Raw genomic sequence first — 26,330 nt, 5'->3', positions numbered from 1 at the left:
TGGTAAGGACCGGGTTGGCCTGCGCATTGGACCAGGTGAAACGGCGCCCGCCCAGGTGAAGCTCCTTTAGTTGCAAGAAATCAAGAGCCCCACGAAACTTGCCCACCAGGCGGCGATTGATGTTGGCGTTGCTCTTATCCGCCGCTTTAGTGATGAGGTTGAAATCCCCCCAAAGGAGCCACTCGCTTCTTGCCACGGTCTTGAGAGTCCTAAGCTCCTCAATGAAGGCCAACCTGTCCTGCTCACCCTGCGGGCCATAGACGCCCGTGATAGTCCATGAAGTGTGCTCATTGAGCATGGTAATGGTGGCGGAGATGGAGCCCGGAGTCGCATGGAAGTCGGAGAGGGTGAAGAAGCGGTCCGACGCGGCCAGAATCAAACCCCCGCGGGTGCCGACGGCCGGGAGGATATAGTAGTTTGCGACGAAACACGGGCCGAGCATCTCGCGGATGATGGCATCGTCAACAGCCTGGAGTTTAGTCTCTTGGAGGCAGACAATGCAGGCATGAGAGTCCCGGACGATGTACCGAACGGCATCCCGGCGGGCACGCGAGTTGAGGCCTCGAACGTTCCAACATATGATGTTGACGTTAGGTTGTGCCATTAGGGAAACTTTGTGTGATCACGGCAGGAGCAACTTCTCAAAGCTAAGCAGCCGGTGGATGGACGGTAGACGCAAACACACATGTTGTAGGAGATTGCAGACGAACATGAAGCGCCCCAAGGGTGAGACGGTAGGCGGCCTCGAGCCGCAGCGATGCGTGGCATCCGGAGACTAAAACGGAAAGCGGAAAGTAGAAGGCGATACATCTTGGGACGGAAGACCTCCCAGGCCGAGCGTCGGACGCAAGGGCCACTAGAACTACTAGGACACCTAAACATCAGTAACTTGAGCCTCCACGGTTGCTTTCTTGCCCTTCTTCAACTTCTTTTGTGTTAGGTTCTTGGCATGTGATGAGAAAGCCTCTGCTGCTTCCATAATGCCCTTCCAAGGCAAATTCATAATGCCCTAACACAGGAATGCACGCCTCTTCGATGAGAAAGCCTCTGCTGCTTCCAGACGGCTGGTAATTACTCCATGGAGTATACTACTCCTTCCTCGAAATATAAGGAATATTAGTTTTGTCCAAGTCAAAAGAAAAATAAGTTTAAGTTTATAGGGAAAAATATCAACACCTATAATACCAGATAAATATATTATAAAAGCATTCCATGATAGATGCATCTACTGAAATTGAGCTGGTATTATTTTGTTTAAACCTACATAAGTGTGACATATGAAGTTTTAATTTGGGTTTTCCCGCAACTAAAGAAAAAGAAAATGGAAGAAGAGGGAGATCAACATTTTTGGCGAGGTTGACCTTTAGAGATTGGTGGGCCTGCGTTGTTGCCCCATACATTCTCGGCCCCAAGGACAATCCAATTTACCACACTATCTTGCGAAGCCGAATCGAACCAGGCTTTAGATGTTGTAGCCGCAAGCAAACACATCAAGATCTCTGCATGTGTTTGGTTACCATTTTTTGCAAAAGGGGTCTGGAATTCAATAGAAGTCAATTCACATTCCACCTCATATAAGTTACGTCAAAGTTCCATAGATGAAACTTAGATAGGGGTGGGCCACGGGTTGAGTCTAATAAATACCCAAATGATAAATATCACGTGTGTGGCACGAAGTAACACCGACCTGTCTTTTTTACAACTAAAATTTCCATCCGAAAAAACCCTAAAAAAACTAAAACTTGCCATCCAAACAGAAAGTTGCCATGCTTCAAAACTAAAGTTGCCATAAAAAAAGTCAAGGCGGAATTGCTTCGTGCCACACGTGTGGCACTTATCAGGTGTGGCACCCGTCTCAGAGCAACCGGTTTACCTTGCATCGGCAGCCCAGAGATCACGTCTTCTGGCAATACACAACAACTTGGTACAGAAATACAACCGCTTTATTGATCTCTTGCGGGAATATGGGTTTGATGATACATAAGAAAGCGGGGCCAAGTAGCACACGTGGTGTTGCTGCACTTATGTACATTATTTAGTAGACAAGGCAAGGGCCTCGATGACGACGATACGACTACGCGACAGCGAAACAACGACATAGGGGAACTCCATCTTACAGGGACACTGCCGGGACACGGCCTAGACTACGATGAACGATGCAACTCCGGCTCCTGGTACAGCTTCTCCTGAAACTGACATGACACGCCACGTGAGTATTTTTAATGTACTCGCAAGCTCACGACAAACAAAGCAATAATTACAAATAATAACATGATATTTAGTCAGATTAAATACAAGAACATGACATGCTGCTCATGAAGTGTATGTGATCAAAGCATTTTATTTCACCAAAAAAATAACCACAACAAAGAAAATTCTCAAATATGGCATGCACAAAGAAGAGCTCATAACAAAACCGTTGCAAAAAGAATCATCTCATTTGGACTTACAGTTTAGGAGATATCACTCGTCAAAGTTTAAGTCAAATATTTGAAAACAAAAAATCAAAAATCCCAGAGAGCGCCACGTCGAAGGCGTATTCTGAGAATGCGCCTCCACTCGTACCGCTTCGGGAGCGAGAGGGAGAGACTGATGGGTGGGGTCCCGTTGTCAGGTTTGAGAGAGAGAGCGAACAGACGGCGGCGGCTCTGTCGCTGGTGGTTCTCGGCGAGGAGGCCACGGCGACCGCCAGGGAGTAGGGGGGTGGACGTAGCTCGCAGAGGCGGACAAGCACGTACCCAAAGCATGGGCAAAGGTGGACAAACGGTGCCGGATTGTTCGTCTCCAGAGACGGTGAGCGATGGAGCTCGTCGGAGTTGGCCTTCCCGGCGGAATCCCGACGAACCACAGACACCGTCGTGCTCAGGAGAGCCTCACGAACAAGCCTAGGGAGAAGAACATGGTGGAGGAGCACCGGAGTGAGTGGGCGGCCAAAGGGGATCCGCGGCCAACTCCGGCGATGATTGGCGGCTAGAGGCTCGCCCGGCCTTGCCGCGATGCTAAGCTACTAAATTTGTGGCCAGAGGAGGAGGGTGGGATGGTTAGAGTTGCTCGGGAGGGGCTGTATTTATAGATGGCGAGGGTACCGAGCTTGCGGCCACCGAAGATGGTTCTGAAGCAGTGAGAGGCGACGAGAGAGCTCTGGCTCGACGAGATAACTCACTGAGGATCGTCCAAGCACATTGGAAGGGTAGAGCCAAGCAACAAGGCATGGAGAGGGACGGCTCGATCACGCGAGGGCACTGTGCTCTCTGCTCAGTCGTGTCCGTGTTCGCCGCCCAGGCTGCCGGTGTTGGAGAGCGACAGAAGATAACTGGGAGGATGAGGTTGATGCTTCAGAAGAGCTAGGACACACGAGGGTGGCGCGGAGTGAGTGCACGGTCGAGGTCAGAGAGGTTGTGATGTGCAGAGCGCACCGACTGCCTGTCGAGCACCTTGTATCCATGCAGTCACCACGTACATTGGTGTAACACAGTGCGCCAAGGCAGCCAGACTAGGCGTGTTTGGTTGCCCGCATCAAGCCCAACCAGGCCCGCACGGGAAGGGAGAGGCCTGTTTGGTTGGCTGGTTTTCCTGTTGGGCCTGCATCACACGCTTCTCAAAGCAGCCCAGAGCCTGGCTTGCTGGAAACCCTCGGATCGGCAGTTTCTCGCGAGTCAGGTTGAGTGCGGCGCGAGGTCACACGGGCGAGAGCGAGGCGAGGGCGAGGGGGGATGGCTGGAGATGGAAATCTGGCGCGTCGTCCCGACGCCAAATTAGCCTCACCCCCCTTTCACTCGCTCACCCATAGCCACTGCCCCCTTTCTTCGCTATTGCCTCACCACCGGCGGCGGCTGCGATTTCAGATCTGCGCTATAGGTGGCGACGTCGACAATGACGGAAGAGGCGGCGACATTTGCGGCGGATCTGGTGCTCCCCTTGCTGTTGGCCACCGTCTTGTCGGCCTAGTCTGTGCCATGGCTCCCCCTACATCGTCCTCGTCTCCGATGCCGGTAAGCAGCACCCCTCCCCCCTTTGTTAGCTCAGTGGTTAGGCTGTTAAGCCAGGTGTAGGATAGATTTCCCACTGAATGAACCATCGATGTCGACTAGGTTATGGACGCACGGATGAGGCTGATAATCCAGGCAGCAGCACTGATTAGTGTGATTCAGGCATGGGTCATTTTCATGCACCAAACAGTTGTTCGTCGTGCTGGGAGACCTTTGATCTGCTATGGTCCATTGTTTCCTCGGGAACAGGAGAGGATCCAAAATCTGAACTACATCTACAACTGCAATGACGTCGAGGCTCTGTGGATGCTTAGGAAGAAAAGAGCACCATTTCCCAGGCTTGTCGATACCTTCAGGAGCAGGGGCCTGTTACAAGATAGCATCAACACCAGTGTCGAAGAGCAAGTGTCCATGTTCATCCATGTTGTTGGCCATAACCATAGGTTCAGGGTCATTCACAACACATTCAGGAGATCAATGGAGACCATCTCTAGGTACTTCAAGCAGGTGCTTTTTGCTGTTGGGGAGCTTAGAGGAGAGATGATCAGGAGACCATCTGGCCAGACTCCACCCAAGATTCGCGGAAGCCCAAGATGGTATCCATACTTCAAGGTGAGCATTGGCAATATACACTTTTCATGGCTTGATGCTTGTATTATTCAATTTCAACACTAACACAGGATAGTGATGCCATTTTCAGGATTGCATTGGGGCAATAGATGGTACTCATGTCACTGCCAGAGTTCCTAGGTCGCAGTCTGTAGCATACAGGGGGATGAAGTGATGACCGACAAGTGTAGGGGATCTATTGTAGTCCTTTCGATAAGTAAGAGTGTCGAACCCAACGAGGAGCAAAAGGAAATGATAAGCGGTTTTCAGTAAGGTTTTCTCTGCAAGCACTGAAATTGTAGGTGATAGATAGTTTTGTAATAAGATAAATTGTAAAGAGCAACAAGTAATGAAAGTAAATAAGGTGCAGCAAGGTGTCCCAATCCTTTTTGTAGAAAAGGAAAAGCCTAGACAATTTCTTATAATGAGGAAAGCGCTCCCGAGGACACATGGGAATTATCATCAAGCTAGTTTCATCACGCTCATATGATTCGCGTTCATTACTTTGATAATTTGATATGTGGGTGGACCGGTGCTTGGGTACTGTCCTTACTTGGACAAGTATCCCACTTATGATTAACCTCTATTGCAAGCATCCGCAACTACAACAAAAGTATTAAGGTAAACCTAACCACATCATTAAACATATGGATCCAAATCATCCCCTTACGAAGCAACACATAAACTAGGGTTTAAGCTTCTGTCACTCTAGCAACCCATCATCTACTTATTACTTCCCAATGCCTTCCTCTATGCCAAATAATGGTGAAGTTTCATGTAGTCGACGTTCACATAACACCACTAGAGGAAAGACAACATACATCTTATCAAAATATCGAACGAATACCAAATTCACATGACTACTAATAGCAAGACTTCACCCATGTCCTCAGGAACAAACGTAACTACTCACAAAGCATATTCATGTTCATAATCAGAGGTGTAATAATATGCATTAAGGATCTGAACATATGATCTTCCACCAAGTAAACCAATATGTATCAACTACAAGGAGTAATCAACACTACTAGCAACCCACATGTACCAATTTGTGGTTTTGGATACAAGAGATGAACTAGGGTTTGAGATGAGATGGTGCTGGTGAAGATGTTGATGGAGATTGACCCTCTCCCGATGGGAGGATCGTTGGTGATGACGATGGTGATGATTTCCCCCTCCCGGAGGGAAGTATCCCCGGCAGAACAGCTCTGCCGGAGCTCTAGATTCGTTCCGCCTCGTGGCGGCGGAGTTTTGTCTCGTAAGCTTGCCCCTGATTTTTTCCAGGACAAAACCCTTCATATAGCAGAAGAGGGACACCGGGAGACCACCAGGGGGCCCAGGAGAGAGGGGGCGCGCCTAGTAGGGGTGGGCGCGCCCCCCACCCTCCTGGACAGGGTGTGGGCCCCCTGAGGTATTTCTTCCGCTCAATAATTCTTATTAAATCCAAAAATAAGTTTCGTGGAGTTTCAGGTCTTTTGGAGTAGTGCAGAATAGGTTTCCAATGTTTGCTCCTTTTCCAGCCAGAATTCCAGCTGCCGGCATTCCCCCCTCTTCATGGTAAACCTTATAAAATAAGAGAGAATAGCCATAAGTATTGATATATAACGTGTAATAACAGCCCATAATGCAATAAATATTGATATAAAAGCATGATGCAAAATGGACGTATCAACTCCCCCAAGCTTAGACCTCGCTTGTCCTCAAGCGGAAGCCGAAATCGAAAAATATGTCCACATGTTTAGAGATAGAAGTGTTGATAAAAAATAAAATACGGACATGAGGGAACCATGATCATTCTTATACAACAACATATATAGATTTTGTCATATGAATTCTTATGCTCAAGTAACAATCAATTCACAATGTCAAGTATGGTTCAGAAACTTCATTGAAAGCTAACAAGCTATATTCTCAGTCATTGAAGCAATTACAATTTATCGTAACATCACAAAGAGTCAAGAATAGAGCTTTTCAGCAAGTCCACATACTCAACTATCATATAGTCTTCTACAATTGCTAACACTCACGCCATACTTGTGGTTATGGAGTTTCAGCCGGACACTGAGAAAGATAGGGGCTTATTGTGTTGCCTTCCAACGTATTCACCTTTAGGTGATGTCAACAATAACAGTCCATGCTAACGAACATCCAATTGGATATAGATATCATGATCTTTCAAACACGAGGAGCTTGCCAAAGGATAAAGTGAAAAAGGAGAGGTGAAGGTCACCTCGACTCAAGTATAAAGTAAAAACATAAGGTAAGAACATAAAGTAAAAGATAGGCCCTTTGCAGAGGGAAGCAGAGGTTGTCATGCGCTTTTAGGGTTGGATACACAAAATCTTAATGCAAAAGAACGTCACTTTATATTGCCACTTGTGTATGGACCTTTATTATGCAGTCTGTCGCTTTTATTGCTTCCATAACAAGATCGTATAAAGCTTATTTTCTCCGCACTAATAAGTCATGCATATTTAGAGAGCAATTTTTATTGCTTGCACCGATGACAACTTACTTGAAGGATCTTACTCAATCCATAGGTAGATATGGTGGACTCTCATGGCAAAACTGGGTTTAAGGATATTTGGAAGCACAAGTAGTATCTCTACTTAGTGCTAGGAATTTGGCTAGCATGAGGGGGTAAAGGCAAGCTCAACATGTTCGGAAGTTCAATGACAATATACTTTAACTGAGATGTGAGAAAGCATAAACCATTACGTTGTCTTCCTTGTCCAACGTCAACTCTTTTAGCATGCCATACTTAATGAGTGCTCACAATCATAAAAGATGTCCAAGATAGTGTATTTATATGTGAAACCTCTCTTTCCTTATTACTTCCTATTAATTGCAACGATGACCAAAACTATGTTTATCAACTCTCAACAACTTTTATGCCTCATACTTTCTATGTGTGAAGTTATTACTATCCATAAGATCAATATGAACCATTTTATTCTTTTTATTTTTTTCTATTTTTCTCAAGATCATAGCAAGATAGCAAAGCCCTTGACTCAACACTAATCTTTATTATAGATAGCCCACAGACTCGATTACATAAAGAGATCACAAAGCAAAACTCAAAACTACTTGATATCAAAACTTCAATCTACTAGATTAAGATACTACTAAAAAGGATCGAACTAAATAAAATGGTAAAGATAGGAGTGTGATGGTGATACGATACCGGGGCACCTCCCCCAAGCTTGGCAGTTGCCAAGGGGAGTGCCCATACCCATGTGATTATGTCCTCGGAGGTGATGGAGGTGGTGATGATGATGGTGGATAATCACATATCGAGCGTAAAAGCTCCTCCAACTTGCGGATAATGCCCTTGAGTCCGGCGATATGATCCTTCAACAAAATATTCTCCTGTGTGAGATACTTATTCTGTATGCGAGCTAACTCAATCATCTTGAAAGCTTCAATCTCTGTTGGAGTAAAGAGGTTAGGTAAGGGTTGAGGGATGTCTTCTTCTTTCACTGCCGGGGCTTGAACCTCCATGGCCTTCTTGATCCCTTCATCCTTGTTGATCTCTTCTGGTTCTTCTCTTTCCAGCTCTATCTTCAATAGCCAAGCATCCTTGTCTTCATTGTTGAAGGAGGGTGACGCCATGGTGCTCTAGATCTGTAACAGAAAATAGCTCGAAACGAAAACAAAGGATATTTGCGTGATACGGTGGTCAAAACTTTCGGGAGATTATATAATGAATTTTTACCGACCAAAATTCGTAACGTGCAAGAAAACGGAGTCAGGAAGGCACATGAGGTGTCCACGAGACAGGGGGCGCGCCCAGTAAGGGTGGGCGCGCCCTCCACTCTCGTGGAGGCCTCGTGTCCTTCCCGGACTACTTCTTTCTTCCTAAAATTCTTAAACATTCCCAAACTGATAGAAATTGCTTTTAGAATTGTTTTGAAGTCGGTTTACTTACCGTACCACATACCTATTCCTTTTTGGAGTCTAGAACGTTCTGGAAAGTGTCCCTTATGTATTCCTCCGGGGTTACGGATTCAAAATATTAGTTTCAACATTGATAGGATTACCTGAAATATAATGTTTAATTCTTTGACCGTTCACTACCCTCGGACTTGTGCTTTCGAAGTTGTTGATTTTTATGGCACCGAAACGATAGACCTCCTTGATAACGTAAGGACCTTCCCATTTAGAGAGAAGTTTCCCTGCAAAAAATCTTAAACGAGAGTTGAATAATAACACATAATCACCTACGTTAAACTCACGCTTTTGTATCCTTTTGTCATGCCAGCGTTTAACTTTTTCTTTGAATAGCTTGGCATTCTCATAGGCTTGGGTTCTCCATTCATCAAGTGAGCTAATGTCAAACAACCTCTTCTCACCGGCAAGTTTGAAGTCATAGTTGAGCTCTTTGATAGCCCAATATGCTTTATGTTCAAGTTCTAGAGGTAAATGACAAGCTTTTCCATAAACCATCTTATATGGAGACATACCCATAGGATTTTTATATGCAGTTCTATAGGCCCATAATGCATCATCAAGTTTTTTGGACCAATTCTTTCTAGATCTATTAACAGTCTTCTGCAAAATTAACTTGAGCTCTCTATTGCTCAACTCTACTTGACCACTAGACTGCGGGTGATAAGGAGATGCAATTCTATGATTAACATCATACTTAGCAAGCATTTTACGAAAGCACCATGAATAAAATGTGAACCACCATCAGTCATAAGATATCTAGGGACTCCAAACCTCGGAAAAATAACTTCTTTAAGCATTTTAATAGAAGTGTTATGATCAGCACTACTAGTTGGAATAGCTTCTACCCACTTAGTAACGTAATCAACAACAACTAAAATATGTGTGTAACCATTAGAGGCAGGAAAAGGTCCCATATAATCAAAGCCCCAAACATCAAATGGTTCAATAACAAGAGAATAGTTCATAGGAATTTCTTGACGTCTACTAATATTACCAATTCTTTGACATTCATCACAAGACAAAACAAACTTACGGGCATCTTTGAAGAGAGTAGGCCAATAAAAACCGGATTGCAATACCTTGTGTGCAGTTCTGTCCCCAGCGTGGTGTCCTCCATATGATTCAGAGTGACACTTCCGTAGGATCTATTCTTGTTCATGCTCAGGTACACAACGTCTAATAACACCATCTACTCCTTCTTTATAAAGGTGCGGGTCATCCCAAAAGTAATGTCTTAAATCATAAAAGAACTTTTTCTTTTGTTGGTATGTGAAGCTAGGTGGTATAAGTTTAGCAACAATGTAATTAGCATAATCAGCATACCAAGGAGCAGTACGAGAAGCATTAACGATCGCTAATTGTTCATCAGGAAAGCTATCATCAATAGGTAGGGGGTCATCAAGAACATTCTCTAACCTAGACAAGTTGTCTGCAACGGGGTTCTCAGCTCCCTTTCTATCAATAATATGCAAGTCAAATTCTTGGAGCAAGAGAACCCATCTAATGAGTCTAGGCTCAACATCTTTTTTTTCCATAAGGTATTTAATATCAGCATGATCAATGTGAATAGTAACTTTGGAATCAACAATATAAGGTCTAAACTTATCACATGCAAACACAACTGCTAAGAATTCTTTTTTAGTAGTAGCATAATTTCTCTGGGCAGTATCGAGAGTCTTACTAGCATACTGGATAACATTTAATTTCTTATCAACTCTTTGCCCTAGAACAACACCTACAGCATAATCACTAGCATCTCACATAATTTCAAAAGGTAAGTTCCAATCAGGTGGCTGAACAACAGGTGCAGTGATCAAAGCTTTCTTAAGTATTTCAAACGCTTCTACACAATCATCATCAAAGACAAAAGGAATATCTTTTTGCAATAAATTAGTCAGAGGCCTGGAGATTTTAGAAAAGTCCTTAATGAACCTCCAATAAAAACTGGCATGACCAAGGAAACTTTTTATACCTTTTATGTCCTTGGGACATGGCATCTTTTCAATAGCATCAACTTTAGCTTTATCAACTTCAATACCTCTCTCGGAGATCTTGTGCCCCAAAACAATGCCTTCATTAACCATAAAGTGGCACTTTTCCCAATTCAAGACGAGACTAGTGTCTTCACATCTCTGCAAAACTCGAGCAAGGTTGCTCAAGCAATCATCAAAAGAGGATCCATAAACGGAGAAGTCATCCATGAATACCTCACAAATCTTTTCACAAAAGTCAGAGAATATAGCCATCATACATCTTTGAAAGGTAGCAGGTGCATTACATAAACCGAAAGGCATATGTCTATAAGCAAAAGTACCGAAAGGGCAAGTAAAAGTGGTTTTTGATTGATCCTTCGCTGACACATGTATTTGAGAGAAACCAGAATAACCATCTAGAAAGCAGAAATGTGTATGTTTGGATAGTCTTTCTAGCATTTGATCAATAAAAGGTAAAGGGTAATGATATTTCTTAGTGGCTTTATTTAGTTTACGGAAATCAATTACCATCCTATAACCTGTAATAATTCTTTGCGGGATCAATTCATCTTTATCATTGGGAACAACAATAATACCTCCTTTTTTAGGGACACAATGGACAGGGCTTACCCATTCACTATCAGCAACGGGATAAATTATACCTGCCTCAAGGAGTTTTAGTATCTCCTTTCTTACCACTTCTTTCATCTTAGGATTTAATCTTTGTTGAGGATCTCTGACTGGTTTGGCATCATCCTCCAAACTAATTTTGTGTTGACATAATGTGGGACTGATGCCTTTAAGATCATACAGAGTATATTCAATAGCAACACGGTGCTTCTTCAGAGTTTTCAATAATCTTTCCTCTTCCTGCTCTGAAAGGTTAGCACTAATAATAATAGGATATATCTTCTTTTCATCAAGATAAGCATATTTAAGATTATCAGGTAATGGTTTTAGCTCAAACATGGGATCACCCTTGGGTGGAGGAGGATCCCCTAGGATTTCAACAGGTAAGTTATGTTTCAGAATAGGTTCCTGTTTAAGGAATACTTCATCTATTTCCCTTCTTTCTTTCATAAACATATCATTTTCATGGTCCAACAAATATTGTTCTAATGGATCAGTAGGAGGCACGACAATAGAAGCAAGACCAATTATTTCATCTTTACTAGATAATTCTTTATCACGGGGTTGTCTATGAAATTTAGCAAAATTAAACTCATGAGTCATATCATCTAAGCCAATCGTAACAACATCCTTTTAACAATCAATCTTAGCATTAACAGTGTTTAAGAAGGGTCTACCAAATATAATGGGACAAAAGTTAGCTTGTGGAGAACCAAGAACAAGAAAATCAGCAGGGTATTTAACCTTCCCACACAAGACTTCAACATCTCTAACAATCTCAAAAGGCTTAATAGTATCTCTATTGGCAAGCTTAATTGTGACATCAATATCTTCTAGCTCAACAGGTGCAATGTCATGCATAATTTCTTTATATAAATCATAGGGTATTGCACTAGCACTAGCACCCATATCACATAAGCCATGATAACAATGATCTCCTATTTTAATAGAAATAACAGGCATACCTACAACAGGTCTATGTATCTTAGCATCTGGTTTTGCAATATTAGCAGTTTCACCACAAAAGTAAATAACATGCCCATCTAAATTATCATCCAAGAGATCTTTAACCATAGAAATACTAGGTTTAACTTTGATTTGCTCAGGAGGTGTATAAGTTCTAGTATTACTCTTACGAACAACAATTGAAGCTTTAGCATGATCCTTTATTCTAACAGGAAAAGGTGGTTTCTCAACATAAGTAGTAGGAACAATAGGATCACTATAAGTGATAGTCCTTTCTTCAACTGTAATAGGTGCAACTACTTTTACTTCAATGGGAGGATTATATTTAAACCACTTCTCCTTAGGGAGATCAATGTGAGTAGCAAAAGATTCACAGAAAGAAGCTACTACCTCAGAGTCAAGTCCATATTTAGCACTAAATCCACGAAAAACATCAGTATCCATAAAAGATTTAACACAATCAAACTTAGGTGTCATACCTGACTCCTTACCATCATCGGAACCCCAATCTTCGGAGTTGCGTTTAATTCTTTCGAATAAGTCCCATATGAATTCAATAGTCTTCAGCATATAAGAACCAGCACAAGAAGTATCGAGCATGGTGCGATCATTGAGAGAAAGCCAATCATAATTTTTTTGAATAATAATTTCTCTGGAGAGCTCATGATTGGGGCATGAATATAACATTGACTTAAGCCTCCCCCAAGCTTGAGCGATGCTTTCTCCTTCGCGAGGCCAGAAATTATATATGTAATTACGATCACGATGAACAAGATGCATAGGATAAAACTTCTGATGAAATTCCAACTTCAATCGTTTATAATTCCAAGATCCCGTATCATCACATAGCCTAAACCATGTCAATGCATATCCCTTCAAAGATAAAGGGAAGACCTTCCTTTTGACAACATCATTGGGGATACCTGCAAGCTTAAATAATCCACAAACTTCATCCACAAAGATAAGGTGTAAATCAGGATGCAATGTTCCATCTCCTGCAAAAGGATTAGCTAGCAGTTTCTCTATCATACCCGAAGGAATTTCAAAGTGAACATTTTTAGTAGGTTCAGTTGGTTGAGGAGAAACTCTTTGTTCTACTGGTCGGGGCGAAGATGCCCCGAACAAGCCCCTCAAATGATTAGTTTCCATAGTAACAAGTAACAGAAAATTTCAGCACACTATATAAATGTTTCCTTACCAAGTTTTACTCACCAAAAGTGCTACACTCCCTGGCAACGGCGCCAGAAAAGAGTCTTGATGACCCACAAGTGTAGGGGATCTATCGTAGTACTTTCGATAAGTAAGAGTGTCGAACCCAACGAGGAGCAGAAGGAAATGATAAGCGGTTTTCAGTAAGGTTTTCTCTACAAACACTGAAATTGTAGCTGATAGATAGTTTTGTAATAAGATAAATTGTAAAGAGCAACAAGTAATGAAAGTAAATAAGGTGCAGCAAGGTGGCCCAATCCTTTTTGTAGCAAAGGACAAGCCTGGACAATTTATTATAATGAGGAAAGCGCTCTCGAGGACACATGGGAATTATCGTCAAGCTAGTTTCATCACGATCATATGATTCACGTTCGTTACTTTGATAATTTGATATGTGGGTGGACCGGTGCTTGGGTACTGCCCTTACTTGGACAAGCATCCCACTTATGATTAACCTTTATTGCAAGCATCCGCAACTACAACAAAAGTATTAAGGTAAACCTAACCACAACATTAAACATATGGATCCAAATCAGCCCCTTATGAAGCAACGCATAAACTAGGGTTTAAGCTTCTTTCACTCTAGCAACCCAACATCTACTTATTACTTCCCAATGCCTTCCTCTAGGCCCAAATAATGGTGAAGTGTCATGTAGTCGACGTTCACATAACACCACTAGAGGAAAGACAACATACATCTTATCAAAATATCGAACGAATACCAAATTCACATGACTACTAATAGCAAGACTTCACCCATGTCCTTAGGAACAAACGTAACTAGTCACAAAGCATATTCATGTTCATAATCAGAGGTGTAATAATATGCATTAAGGATCTGAACATATGATCTTCCACCAAGTAAACCAATAAGTATCAACTACAAGGAGTAATCAACACTACTAGCAACCCACATGTACCAATTTGTGGTTTTGGATACAAGAGATGAACTAGGGTTTGAGATGAGATGGTGCTGGTGAATATGTTGATGGAGATTGACCCTCTCCCGATGGGAGGATCGTTGGTGATGACGATGGTGATGATTTCCCCCTCCCGGAGGGAAGTATCCCCGGCAGAACAGCTCTGCCGGAGCTCTAGATTGGTTCCGCCAAGGTTCCGCCTCGTGGCGGCGGAGTTTCATCTCGTAAGCTTGCCCCTGATTGTTTTCCAGGACAAAACCCTTCATATAGCAGAAGAGGGACACCGGGAGGCCACCAGGGGGCCCAGGAGACAGGGGGCGCGCCCAGTAGGGGTGGGCGCCCCCCTCTTGGACAGGGTGTGGGCCCCCTGAGGTATTTCTTCCGCTCAATAATTCTTATTAAATCCAAAAATAAGTCTCGTGGAGTTTTAGGTCTTTTGGAGTAGTGCATAATAGGTTTCCAATGTTTGCTCCTTTTCCAGCCAGAATTCCAGCTGCCGGCATTCCCCCCTCTTCATGGTAAACCTTATAAAATAAGAGAGAATAGCCATAAGTATTGATATATAACGTGTAATAACAACCCATAATGCAATAAATATTGATATAAAAGCATGATGCAAAATGGACGTATCAGGAAGCACTACACAAGCCAGAATGTGATTGCTGCTGTTGACTTTGATCTGAAGTTCACATATGTGCTGGCTGGCTGGTAGGGGTGAGCATTCTCACTGATAGCATGAGTCGACCCGATGGGTTCAACATCCCCGACGGCAAGTTGTACCTTGGAGATGCTGTCTATGCATGTCGGCCGGGTATTCTTCCACCCTTCAGGAAAACAAGGTACCATCTCAATGAGTTCTCTGGTAGGAACTTTCCTAGGATTGCACAGGAGCTGTTTAATCTCAGACACTCCAGCCTTAGAGTACTGTTGAGAGGGCATTTGGAGCTCTAAAGAATAGGTTTAAGATCCTGGATCAGAAGCCATTCCACCCACACTCCACTCAAGTTAAGCTAGTTCTTGCTTGTTGCATTCTGCATAATTGGATCCTTCAGTGGGGCTTTGATGAACACGTGTCTAAGGAGGAAGAGGTCGAGCCTGACGATGTTGTTAGCTCTGGCCATGGTGTGGAGGCATTTGACAATGACGCTTGGAAGAACAAAAGGTTGGAGTGGGCAGAGGCAATGTGGCTTAACAGAGGTCAGTGCAGAATTTGAAGAATAGGAAGAAGAAGCAACATCAGCAGAAGCACAGAAGAAGAGGAAGAAGAAGCAGCAGCAGAAGAAGCAGAATAGGAAGATGAAGAGGAAGATGAAGCAGCAACACCGATGAACTATCCCCTATTTAGCCAATGGCTCTTAATAATTTGAACTGTCATTTGATTGTAGTTAGGATGAACTGTCATTTGTTTAACTAGCTGGCAGTATGTTCAGGTTGTGTGTGGTAAGGTCACCACTAGTTAGAACACTACAAAAAAAAATACACTTCCATGATGATACGTGTTGGTCATAGTAGGTCGCGTTTTCTGTCATGCATGTACATCCATGACAAATTTATGATAGAATCAAGATAGTTATACCTGTGCTGTCGTAGAAGTGTTCCATGACATTACCAAAATTATCATCACGGAAGTGTCCACTTCCATGAAGATAAATCGCGCGTCACAGAAGTGCTTTCGTCAAGGGTGACCGACACGTGGCATCCGCCGTAACGGAACGCCATTAAGCTATCGGGTCAGATTTTGGATCCAATAACCCATTAACAGCCACGACCAATGCCAATTTTCCACGTGTAAAATTCTCATTGGTTGGCGGATCCACGTGTCAGCTCCGCGTTGGCACAGGTGTCACTCATCCAACGATCGAGATGGGCCTATGATATGTTGACACGTGGACCGGCCCAAAAGTGGCCCACAAAGTTTAAATGGGCCGGCCCAACCAAAGGCCCATAAGATTTAGCGGACCATAATGGATCGGCCCAGCTAAATGCCCACAAAATATAGCGGACCATAATGGCCCGGCCCAGCTAAAGGCCCACAAGATTTTGTGGACCATAATGGGCCGGCCCAGCTAAAGGCCCACAAGATTCTGCATACCATAATGGGCCGGCCCAGCTAAAGGCCCAACATTCTCTGTCAAATCGACCCGTCAACGGCCTGGTCTAAACTTGTCATCAATGCGGCCCATGGTCACTTCTGGCCTGTTAACAGTCCGCTAAGTAATTGGGTCGAATTACGGCCCAGTGTATTTCCGGCCTGTTAAAGGTCCGACTTCATTTGGGCCCATTTACAGGCCATCAAAACTTTCGGCCCATAAACGACCGTGAAGGATTTGGGTCATATTCGGCAATGTCTTTCATTCGGCCTGTTAGAGGCCCACTATAGATTTGGGCCACTTTCGGCATGTTGTCATTTTCGGCCTGTTAACGCCGGACGTAAACCATGGGCCATATGTGGCCCAACGTCATATCGGGCCCATTAACAGCCCATATAAAAATGACAATAATCTAGCCCGACCGAAGTTCCGGCCTGTTAAAGGCCCATGTATTAGGTCGGCGCATTTATGGCCCGTCCGAATTTCGGCCTGTCAAATATCCGCATCGTAAATGGGCCACCATTTCGGCCTGCTAAGTCCAGTGGGTTATTTGGCACAATCAGGGCCCAATCTCACTTTCGGTCTATTAAAGGCCCATGTTTTTTATGGGCTCGAGATATTTACACCTGTAAACGGCCTATTTTTACTGAGGGCCCAAATTATGTTTAGGCCTGTTAAAGGCCCACTATGGGCACAAGCCTACCAGAAAAATTTGAAAGCTTATGCTAATTTAAGCCCAGATATTTTTAGTGGGCTACATGCCAATTTTGGCCCGTAAACGTTTTTAGCTCAATTGGAATGGGCCCGACGAATGTTGGCATGTTGGCCTCCTACGAAGCTTTCGGCCGAATACATTACTAAGATAAACCTACACTATACAAAAATAGCGTCGTAATTACTGCAGCCTGTGGCAGCATCATAAATGTTGTATCACAACAAAATAAATTCCAATCATACAACAAAAGGCCTGTTGGCATAAAGTTTACAGTCCTTCCAGATAAAAGCACCATCAGATGTATAGAAGCATATATCATTTGACCTGAGTGCTAATGTTTCAGGCTGTAGAATCTGATGGAGCAGCACGATCTCCACCTTTTTTCCGCCATTGCTCTTCAACAACGAAGCGAATGTCTAATAGTCTGATTTCAAAATCATTCATATCTTGATGACATTTCTCAACCACTATTCTTGTTTCCGAAACAACGTCCATTAGGGATTGGACTTTTGTCTGGAGCACAGATATATCACTCTGTCTAGCAGGAAGATTTTGTTCAGTAGGCGATTTGGATGAGGTTACCTTGACAACCAACCCAGAATTACGCAGGAAGGTGTTTTTTGCACTGTTAGTGGAGATATACTGACGCACTGCAGCAAGAGGTGACATTGTGCCTGTAGTAGCCTCGTCACCTTCAGGTGGTTGTGGCTGTTCAATCGTTTGTTCCATAGCTTGCTGAAAGTTTGAACTTGTAGATTAGTGTACCAGATTAAGTTACTAATGAGACAAAAACAAACAAAGTAGGTTAAACGTTTATACATAACTTATTTTGGTGAACTACTATAATACATTAGCATGTATTGTAGTGCCAACTACATAATAAAATCACTTTCGGAACATATGTCCATGTAGCATGCCTACTGTATTGTCTATTTCCTCACATTCGTTGACATCTAAGGATAAAGAGACATGGTTTAAAGTAGGATGAACATAGTATGACATCATTCATATCATGGGCAAACAGATATAAAACAAACATGCTATTTTATCATTGTGTGCGCACGTGAACATAACAACTAGATTACAGATTAAGACCAAAAGAATATCCTTCATCTCTTTTAAACCATGTAAGGTGAAATGATACGTTAAGACAACTGTGTATAAAAGTGAACAGAGTAACTGACATTGGCTGCAAAACGAGTAGTTAAATGAACACATCACAGTACCAATCAGTTCAAGGCAGGAGGAGTAAGGACTTACAACAGCGGCTTGAGCTGGTGTGCTCATGCCCTTCATCTTGCTGGTGTGGCAATGCTTGAAGATTTGCACTGCATTTGGTTTAGGTTCTTTTTGGTCCGCACGGGCTTTCCTCTGTATTTGGAACAAGTCAATATAGATACGATAATGTGGCACAAAAAAAGAAGGAAGTAGCAGCTATTTACAAGAGCCTCGAAGTGTGCAATATAGCTACGAGATCATGTTATCTGTTGGAATTTCACTTTTGAACGGTTGGTTTTGTTCTTCAAACAGTTAGCCTAGAAGAAGATACACTTGTAAGGCACATACATAAATACAAGTTCAATATTTGGTCTGATCAAATACATATAGCCTACCTGATACTTTGGATCAGACCAGTGTTTAACGAGGGCTGTCCAGCCTTCATCTGTAATATATTCCACTGGAGATGTTTGGGCGATTTCATTGTTAGCCTTGCCTTCAAAGTGAGATTTTCTAAGGTGGTACCGATACTATCGCAGAGCAGACTGAAAAACATGAGTGCATGCTTGTTTAGTTGCATCATCTTTCGGATCCAACTTGAACCTCATCTGTTGAAAAAAGAATGTGAGTCTTATTAGGAGGAAGCTAGAAAGTATGGAACAGATCAAGACAATATTACTAATTGCGATGAATAACATTACTTACGGATAAATGGTCAAGGAAGGTGTTAAACTGGGTATTGTCTTTCTCATTCCTGTACTGGATCCACGTTGGGAGGATATGCGCATGACACCTAACGGCAACGACTGCCTCTGATACTAACTTGGCTGACTCTGTAGCATCACGTGGCCTTTTTAAACCTGCCTCAAAATGGATCTCCATTCTTCCTCCTTTAGATTTTGTTAATCTGTCAAGCATTATCCCTGATGTCTGTTTCCGCTTGCGCTGTGGTGCTAGTTCAACAACGAATATGGAAAGTGTTAGTGTACATCAAACTGTGAGAGTACATATAAAGGAGCATGCAAGTGCAACTTGACTCGGTCAGGTACCGTCTTGGTGTTGATGCTCATGAGGTTCATCTGATCTTGCCAAGTCCTGTTGTGTCAGCAGTGCTTCGGAAGTTGTGTTAGGTGTGAAGGCAGCTTGGGAACTGGCCAATTCCGGAGCAAACGAACGAGTAACTGGTTGAGATGCTGGTACAGTTGAAGCGGATGCACCAGCTGGTGGAGCAGGTGATACTGTGTTTGTAGATTTAGCCGGTGGACTTGGACCTTCTACTGCACTATAAGTACCAGCAGAATCTCGACGGCAGAACCTTTTCCATTTCACCCGACGAGTAACAACACTCCCTACTATATTATTTTCCTTGCTCTTTTTTGACTTTGCCATGTCAAGTTGTACCCACAACACAAAAGAATAAAATCACTCTTCAGAACTCATTGATGCATGATACAGACAAGCAATACTTTGATGTAAGACAACCGTATGAGGATGGAATATGTAAGAAAAACAGGACGACATGACGTATTCATAGCTACAATGTGCAAACTAAGCAGAAGGATTTTCAAGAAAATAGAAGTAATGCAAGCTAGACACCATATGAAAGATGCAACCAATATTACCCTGCCAAGTTAAAAATGTCTTCCATAAGTGGCAATTCGAAAAATTAGAAGCAGTACAACATAGAAATCAATGCAAGATGCAACCACTATCAAACTGCCATGTTAAAAGCATCCAATCATGAGTTACTGATGCGGGATACACAACAACAGTACTTTGATGTAAGAACATGGTATAATAGATAGATGCAGTGTATTCTAGACACAGAAAGCCATGTCATATGCACATGTATAACGTATAAACTCAGCAGGTGCAATTTAATAAAAATAGAAGAAATACAGGCTAGACAACATATGCAACATGAAACCAATTATCACACTGTCAACTTAGAGAAAGCACCTGCGATGGTGGAGTGCGGGAGATGAACTCATCATGTAGACTTGGGACTTCAACTTCATTAGCAGTAGCAGTGGAAAATCTAGAGAGTCTCTGTTTGCGTCAGTGCGGAGTACCACCAACATCCCCGAACTTACTCTTTTCCTTCCTATTTTCTGATATTGCCTTATGAAGTCAAAACCACAAGAAGATGAATAAAATTAACTCTGCATAACTGGTTGATGCATGATTCAGACGAACACTACTTTGATGTAAGGCAAGCGCAGGATAGGAGGATGGAATATATACAAAAAAAAGACAGCATTTCATATTCACACGTACGATAGGAGGATGGAATATGTATGAAAAAACAGTAAGCGGAAGGCATTTCAACAAAATTAGAAGAAATGAAAGCTAGGCACCATATGAACATGCAACCAATATCACTCTATCAGGTAAAAAGTGTCTCGTCATAAATGCCATTTCAAGAAATTAGAAGCAGTACAAGCTAGAAGACAATGCAAGATGCAACCTACATCATAGTCCCAAGTTAAATGTGTCTTATGGGAAAGTGATTGTTGCAGGTATAAGTTGTAAGCTACGCAGATGCAATTCTACATAATCAGAAGCAATACAAACTAGACATCATACGGAAAACGCAACCACGTATAATAGTTCCAAGTAAGAGCAAGCACCTGTGATGGCGGAGTAGGGGAGATGTGCTCATCATGTACACGTATGTTCTAGAAACAGGAACACATGTCATATTCACAGGCATTATGTGTAAAGTAAGCATATGCAATTCAAGTTAGAAGCAATACAAGCTAGACATCATACGCAACATGCAACCACATATAATAGTGTCAAGTTAGAGCAAGCACCTGTGATGGTGGAGTAGGGGAGATGTGCTCATCATCTACACAGCTACGTTGACTGTCCAACCTTGTGTTGTCTTGCGAATCTTGTTGGGAGGATGGCAGAGTAGAATCTTTAGAGACCCCTTGTTTGAGTTGCTCCGAAGGACCACCATCATCCACTCCCGGACTAATTTCCTTCAGCTGTAATGATTTTGCATTGTGAAGTCAAACCGATAAGAAAAAGGAATAAAATTCGCTCTTCAGAACTCATTCATGCATGATACTGATGAACACTACTCGGATGAAAGGCAAACACATGATGCAAGGATGGAATATGTACGAAAAAATGGACGGCTTGACATATTCACACCTATGATGTGGTAACTAAGCAGGAGGCACTTCAACAAATTAGAAACACTGCAAGACACCATATGGAAGGTGCAATCAATATCACTCTGCCAAGTTAAAACTGTCTCTTTATAGGTGGCGTTCATCAAACTAGAAGCAATACATGCTAGAAATCATATTCAAGATGCAAACCAATATCACACTGCCAACTTAAAGGTGTCCCATCATAAGTGACTGATGCAGGATACACAAGAAGAGTAGTTTAATGTAAGAACATGGTGTGATAGACAGATATAGTATGTACCAAAAACAGGAAAGCGTGTCATATTCACATGTATCATGTGTAAGCTAAGCAGATGCAGTTTACACTAATTAGGAGCAATACGAGCTAGACACCATATGCAACATGCAACCAGATATCACACTGCCAAGTTAGAGCAAGCACCTTGGATGGTGGAGTAGGGGAGTGGAGACTTGGACCATGTAATGCACTATCAGTTCAAGGAGAATCGGTATAGATGCTCCATTTACGTTGCTGCAGAGGACCACCATCATCCCCTTCCTTACTCTTTTCCTTCCTCTTTCTTGATTTTGCCTTGTCAAGTCAAACCCACAAGAAAAAGGAATAAAATTTGCTCTTCAAAACTTATTGATGCATGATATTGATGAACACTACTTTCATGTGAGGCAGCCGCATGATAGGAGGATGGAATATGTATGAAAAAGAGGAAGGCGTGACATATTGACATGTATGATGTATAAAGTGTGAACTAAGCACAAGGTGCTTGAACTTGTTAGAATCGATGCAAGCTAGAAACCATATGAAAGATGAAACCAATATCACTCTGCCAGATTAAAAGGGTGCCATAACAAATGTATTTGACCAAATTAGAAGCAATACATGGCAACAGGCTAGAAATAATATGCAATATGCAACGAATAAAGGTGACTCATCATAAGTGATTGATGCAGGATACAGAAGAGAGGTAGTTTCATGTAAGAACAAGGTTAACACATAGATGTAGTGTGTACCAAAAATAGTAAGGCATGTCATATTCACAGGTATAGTGTGTAAACTAAGCAGATGCAATTTACCCTAATTAGAAGCATTACAAGCTAGACACCGTATGCAACATGCAACCACATATCACACTGTGAAGTTGGAGCAAGCACCTGTGGTGGTGGTGTAGGGGAAGTGCTGTCTTCAGGTACAGAGCAACGTTCAATATCTTCATTTAGGCTTGCTGTTTCTTGAGAATCATGTGGAGAGGATGAAATTTCATTCTTTATAAGAGTATTGCGTCTCATATTAACCCACGCGCGTGACTGTCTCATCATAAGCGATAGATGCAGGATACACAAGAACAGTAGTTTGATGTAAGAACATGGTGTGATAGGCAGATGAAGTATGTTCCAAAAACAGGAAGGCGTGTCATATTCACATGTATAATGTGTAATCTAAGGAGATGCAATTTAACAAATTAGGAGCATTGATGAGGGATACACAAGAAAAGTAGTTTGATATAAGAACATGGTTAATAGAAAGACGTAGTATGTACCAAAAACAGGAAGGCATGTCATATTCACAGGTATAATGTGTTAACTAAGCAGATGCAATTTACCCTAATTAGAAGCATTACAAGGTAGACACCATATGCAACATGCAACCACATATCACACTGCCAAGTAAGAGCAAGCACCTGCGATGGTGGTGTGGGGGAATTGCGGTGATCAACTAGAGAGCTACGTTGACTATCTTCATTTAGCCTTGCTGTTTCTTGAGAATCATGTGGGGAGGATGACACTGCACTCTTTAAACGAGTAGGGCGTCTCACAGTAACCCACCCGGGTGACTGTCTCATCATAAGTGATTGACAAGGGATACAAAAGAGCATTAGTTTGATGTACGAACATGGTTAATAGACATATGTAGTATGTATCAAAAACAGGAAGGCATGTCATTATCAAAGGTATAATGTGTAAAGTAAGCAGATGCAATTTAACCAAATTGGAAGCAATACAAGCTAGACACCATATGCAACATGCAACCACATTTGACAGCGCGAAGTTAAAGCAAGCACCTGGGATGGTTGTGTGTGGCAATTGAGACCATCAAATGCAGAGCTACGTTTACTGTCTCCAACTGCTGACACTGCACCCATTAGAGCGCTGAAACGCTTAGTGCTTATCTTCGAATTACACTGGAGCGACTTCTGTCTTTTCTTTTTTGCATTCATCAACACCGCGTCAGAGTCTGAAATACCCATGCATAAAAAAAACAATAGTGTGAGTATGGGTGAAGTGTGTGCACAATTAGTATAGTGTAAAGGTAGCAGATAGCAGGTCGGTGAGAAATAAATGACGGGAGACATATGATAGCTCTACAACATGCATGGCACACTCAATAACTACAAGATTCTATGAAAATAACAGTCGACTGAAAGCAAATAGGTCAATCCATTTTTTCTGCACCGTCCGATGTACAAAGAACGGGCAGATCGCCTTCATCTACCTCCAGCCAGTCAGTGTTGACGATCTTCCTCGAAACGTCAGCGACCACCGGCCCAGTATTCCTCCCCTGCCCGCGCCCTCCCCTCGACCTCACCGCACCGCCGTGCTTGGCATCGCCCCCCAGCCATCCATTCAAGCCCCGCCGACCTCCAGATCGGGCACAAGCAGCTCCTACGCCCCACACCCCTATGATAGACACCGATGCACCGCTTCCTCGGGGAACAGGCGGACTAGGTGCTCCGCGCGCCTAAGCGGGTGTTGCTTCTTTTAATTGCGGTTCGACTGACCCTGAATTGAAATCCAGGCGGGCTACTGACCTGTAGCAAAGGTGAAATAGTAAAAGAGAGGAAACCTTGTGCATTTAGTATCACGAAGAAGATGCAGTAAGAAGCGCTCAACTAGTTTCTTTCGTGGGATGAATACCGTGTGAGCGGAGACGTAAGATTTGCACGAATAAGGGAAGAGGAGTACCTCTTTCTGCTGGCAGTGCTGTGTCCTCCTTCTGTTTTTCCGACGATCTTGTTGTTCGCCAGAAACCAGAAGTTGTGGAGGACGGTGCAGCCTTGGACGAACCCATGGCCAAGTTGTTGAGTGTGGTGTGGTGGTCGTCTGTCGGCGACGGGGAAGCAGATCCGAGGCGGTGAATGACGGCGCAGCGGGAACAACTCCGGTGCGGTGGACGGTTGCGATAGTGGAGCCGCAGCAGTGAGGCGCAGGACGGCGTGGTCGGAGTGGTTCTGGTACGGCGCACGTCGGCGTCGGCGTCGTGGAGGCAGCTCTGCCTCGTCTTCAGCTGCTAAGTCCTTGAGGGCGTTGCGGTTGCGGTTGCGTTGGACGACGACATCAGGGTACCGGCTCTGGCGTGATGGAGGAGGGAGGCGGTGGATTGGCCGCTATGGGGTGGAGGACGGAGGAGGCTGGGGTTTCGCGGCTGGTGGAGAGGGCGTTTTCGCGCCCATGGAGTATGAATGGGGAAACGGAGGGAGGCGGGGAACTAAGGGGGAACACTGTTTTGGTTTGAGACGCGCGTGTTTGAAATTTGGGGAAAGTTACAAACTTTGCCCCCATCTAAAATTTCAGACATATTGCGGGTTGGGGGTAGGACAGTCATGTCAGGTGTCCCAAATGTGGGCGGGATAGATTTCGGCCGAGCGCATGGGTGTTTAGGCGCCCACGGCGTATGAATGCTTCTCGGAGGCGGTTGAGACTGGCGTCTTGGTGAAGTTACAAACCTACCCCGGTTTAGACCTTTGGACATCGGGCCGATAGGCTACACAGGCCAGAGTCTGGACAGTAATTTCTACCACCAAAACATTAGTCTCGCGCGGTTTCGGGTGACCAGAGGCCTATTTGGCGCTTCGTTCAATATTTGGGAGCAGAAGCATTAACGTTTTCGGTTCTCTTGAATTGAACTTTCAGGATTTGTCAAACTTCACAAATCTTTACTCTTGAAAATCCTAAAGCTACGATTATTTTGGAATGGAGGGGGTACATTTTAATATACATTGTACACGAGTATATATATTAAAAAATATGCAACTTACCTCAGTTCATGCATGGTTCCAGGTATAATCTCCTTGGTTGCAAAAAAAAGTCAGATATGCGTATGAATATATATAGCATGTTCAAACTCACAACAAAGATTGATGCCCCCCTTTACATCTGATTTACAAATGCCATTATCTCAGGTTCAAATAGATGAATGCACTTCCTATGAATTTGAATCTTTGAAACCCCCTTTATGTTGAATTCGACATGTATTTTATTTCGTAGCTAGCAATTTGGAATGTATCCATGCAAGTGACAAATGTATAAAGTGCTTCACACTAACAACATGGTGTGCACTAATTAATGTTTATATATGAATTGCAAAAGCATCCATTGCCTGTATTTCAAACCGCTCTCACTCTATGGATCGATAATATGAAATAAACACATGCACATGCTAGAATTCAATAGAGTATGGGTGTCTGATAGACCGATTTTCGTCCATACGCAAATTTGCAAAATTCATGATCTCATCCAAATATAATAATGCCATTTATATTTTAATTTAATGCGTAGAACCGCCTTTTACACGTAGATGCACTATGCCTCGCCCCGTTCTCACAAACGCGTTATATATCTCTCTATCTAACGCATAAGTGCACACACTTTATATGCATCGACATTTCTCTTTCACACATGCTCACAATCTCTCTCAGGGTGTCGGGGTGTCTCACGCACATGCTCTCTCTGTTTCTCTCTCTCTCTCTCTCTCTCTTTCTGACTACTATGTACCACTCTTTTCACTAATCTCAGTTGGAAAACACTATTTCTCTCACATGCATATATACACATGCACGATCTCTACTAGCCCTCTATACGCACATATATGTGCCTACGTGTCTCCCGCATGCACATTATCTT

This window comes from Triticum dicoccoides, chromosome 4B (genome assembly GCF_002162155.2).
Source record: "Triticum dicoccoides isolate Atlit2015 ecotype Zavitan chromosome 4B, WEW_v2.0, whole genome shotgun sequence".
Taxonomy (NCBI): Eukaryota; Viridiplantae; Streptophyta; class Magnoliopsida; order Poales; family Poaceae; genus Triticum; species Triticum dicoccoides.
Note: the sequence above shows the minus strand (reverse complement) of the source record.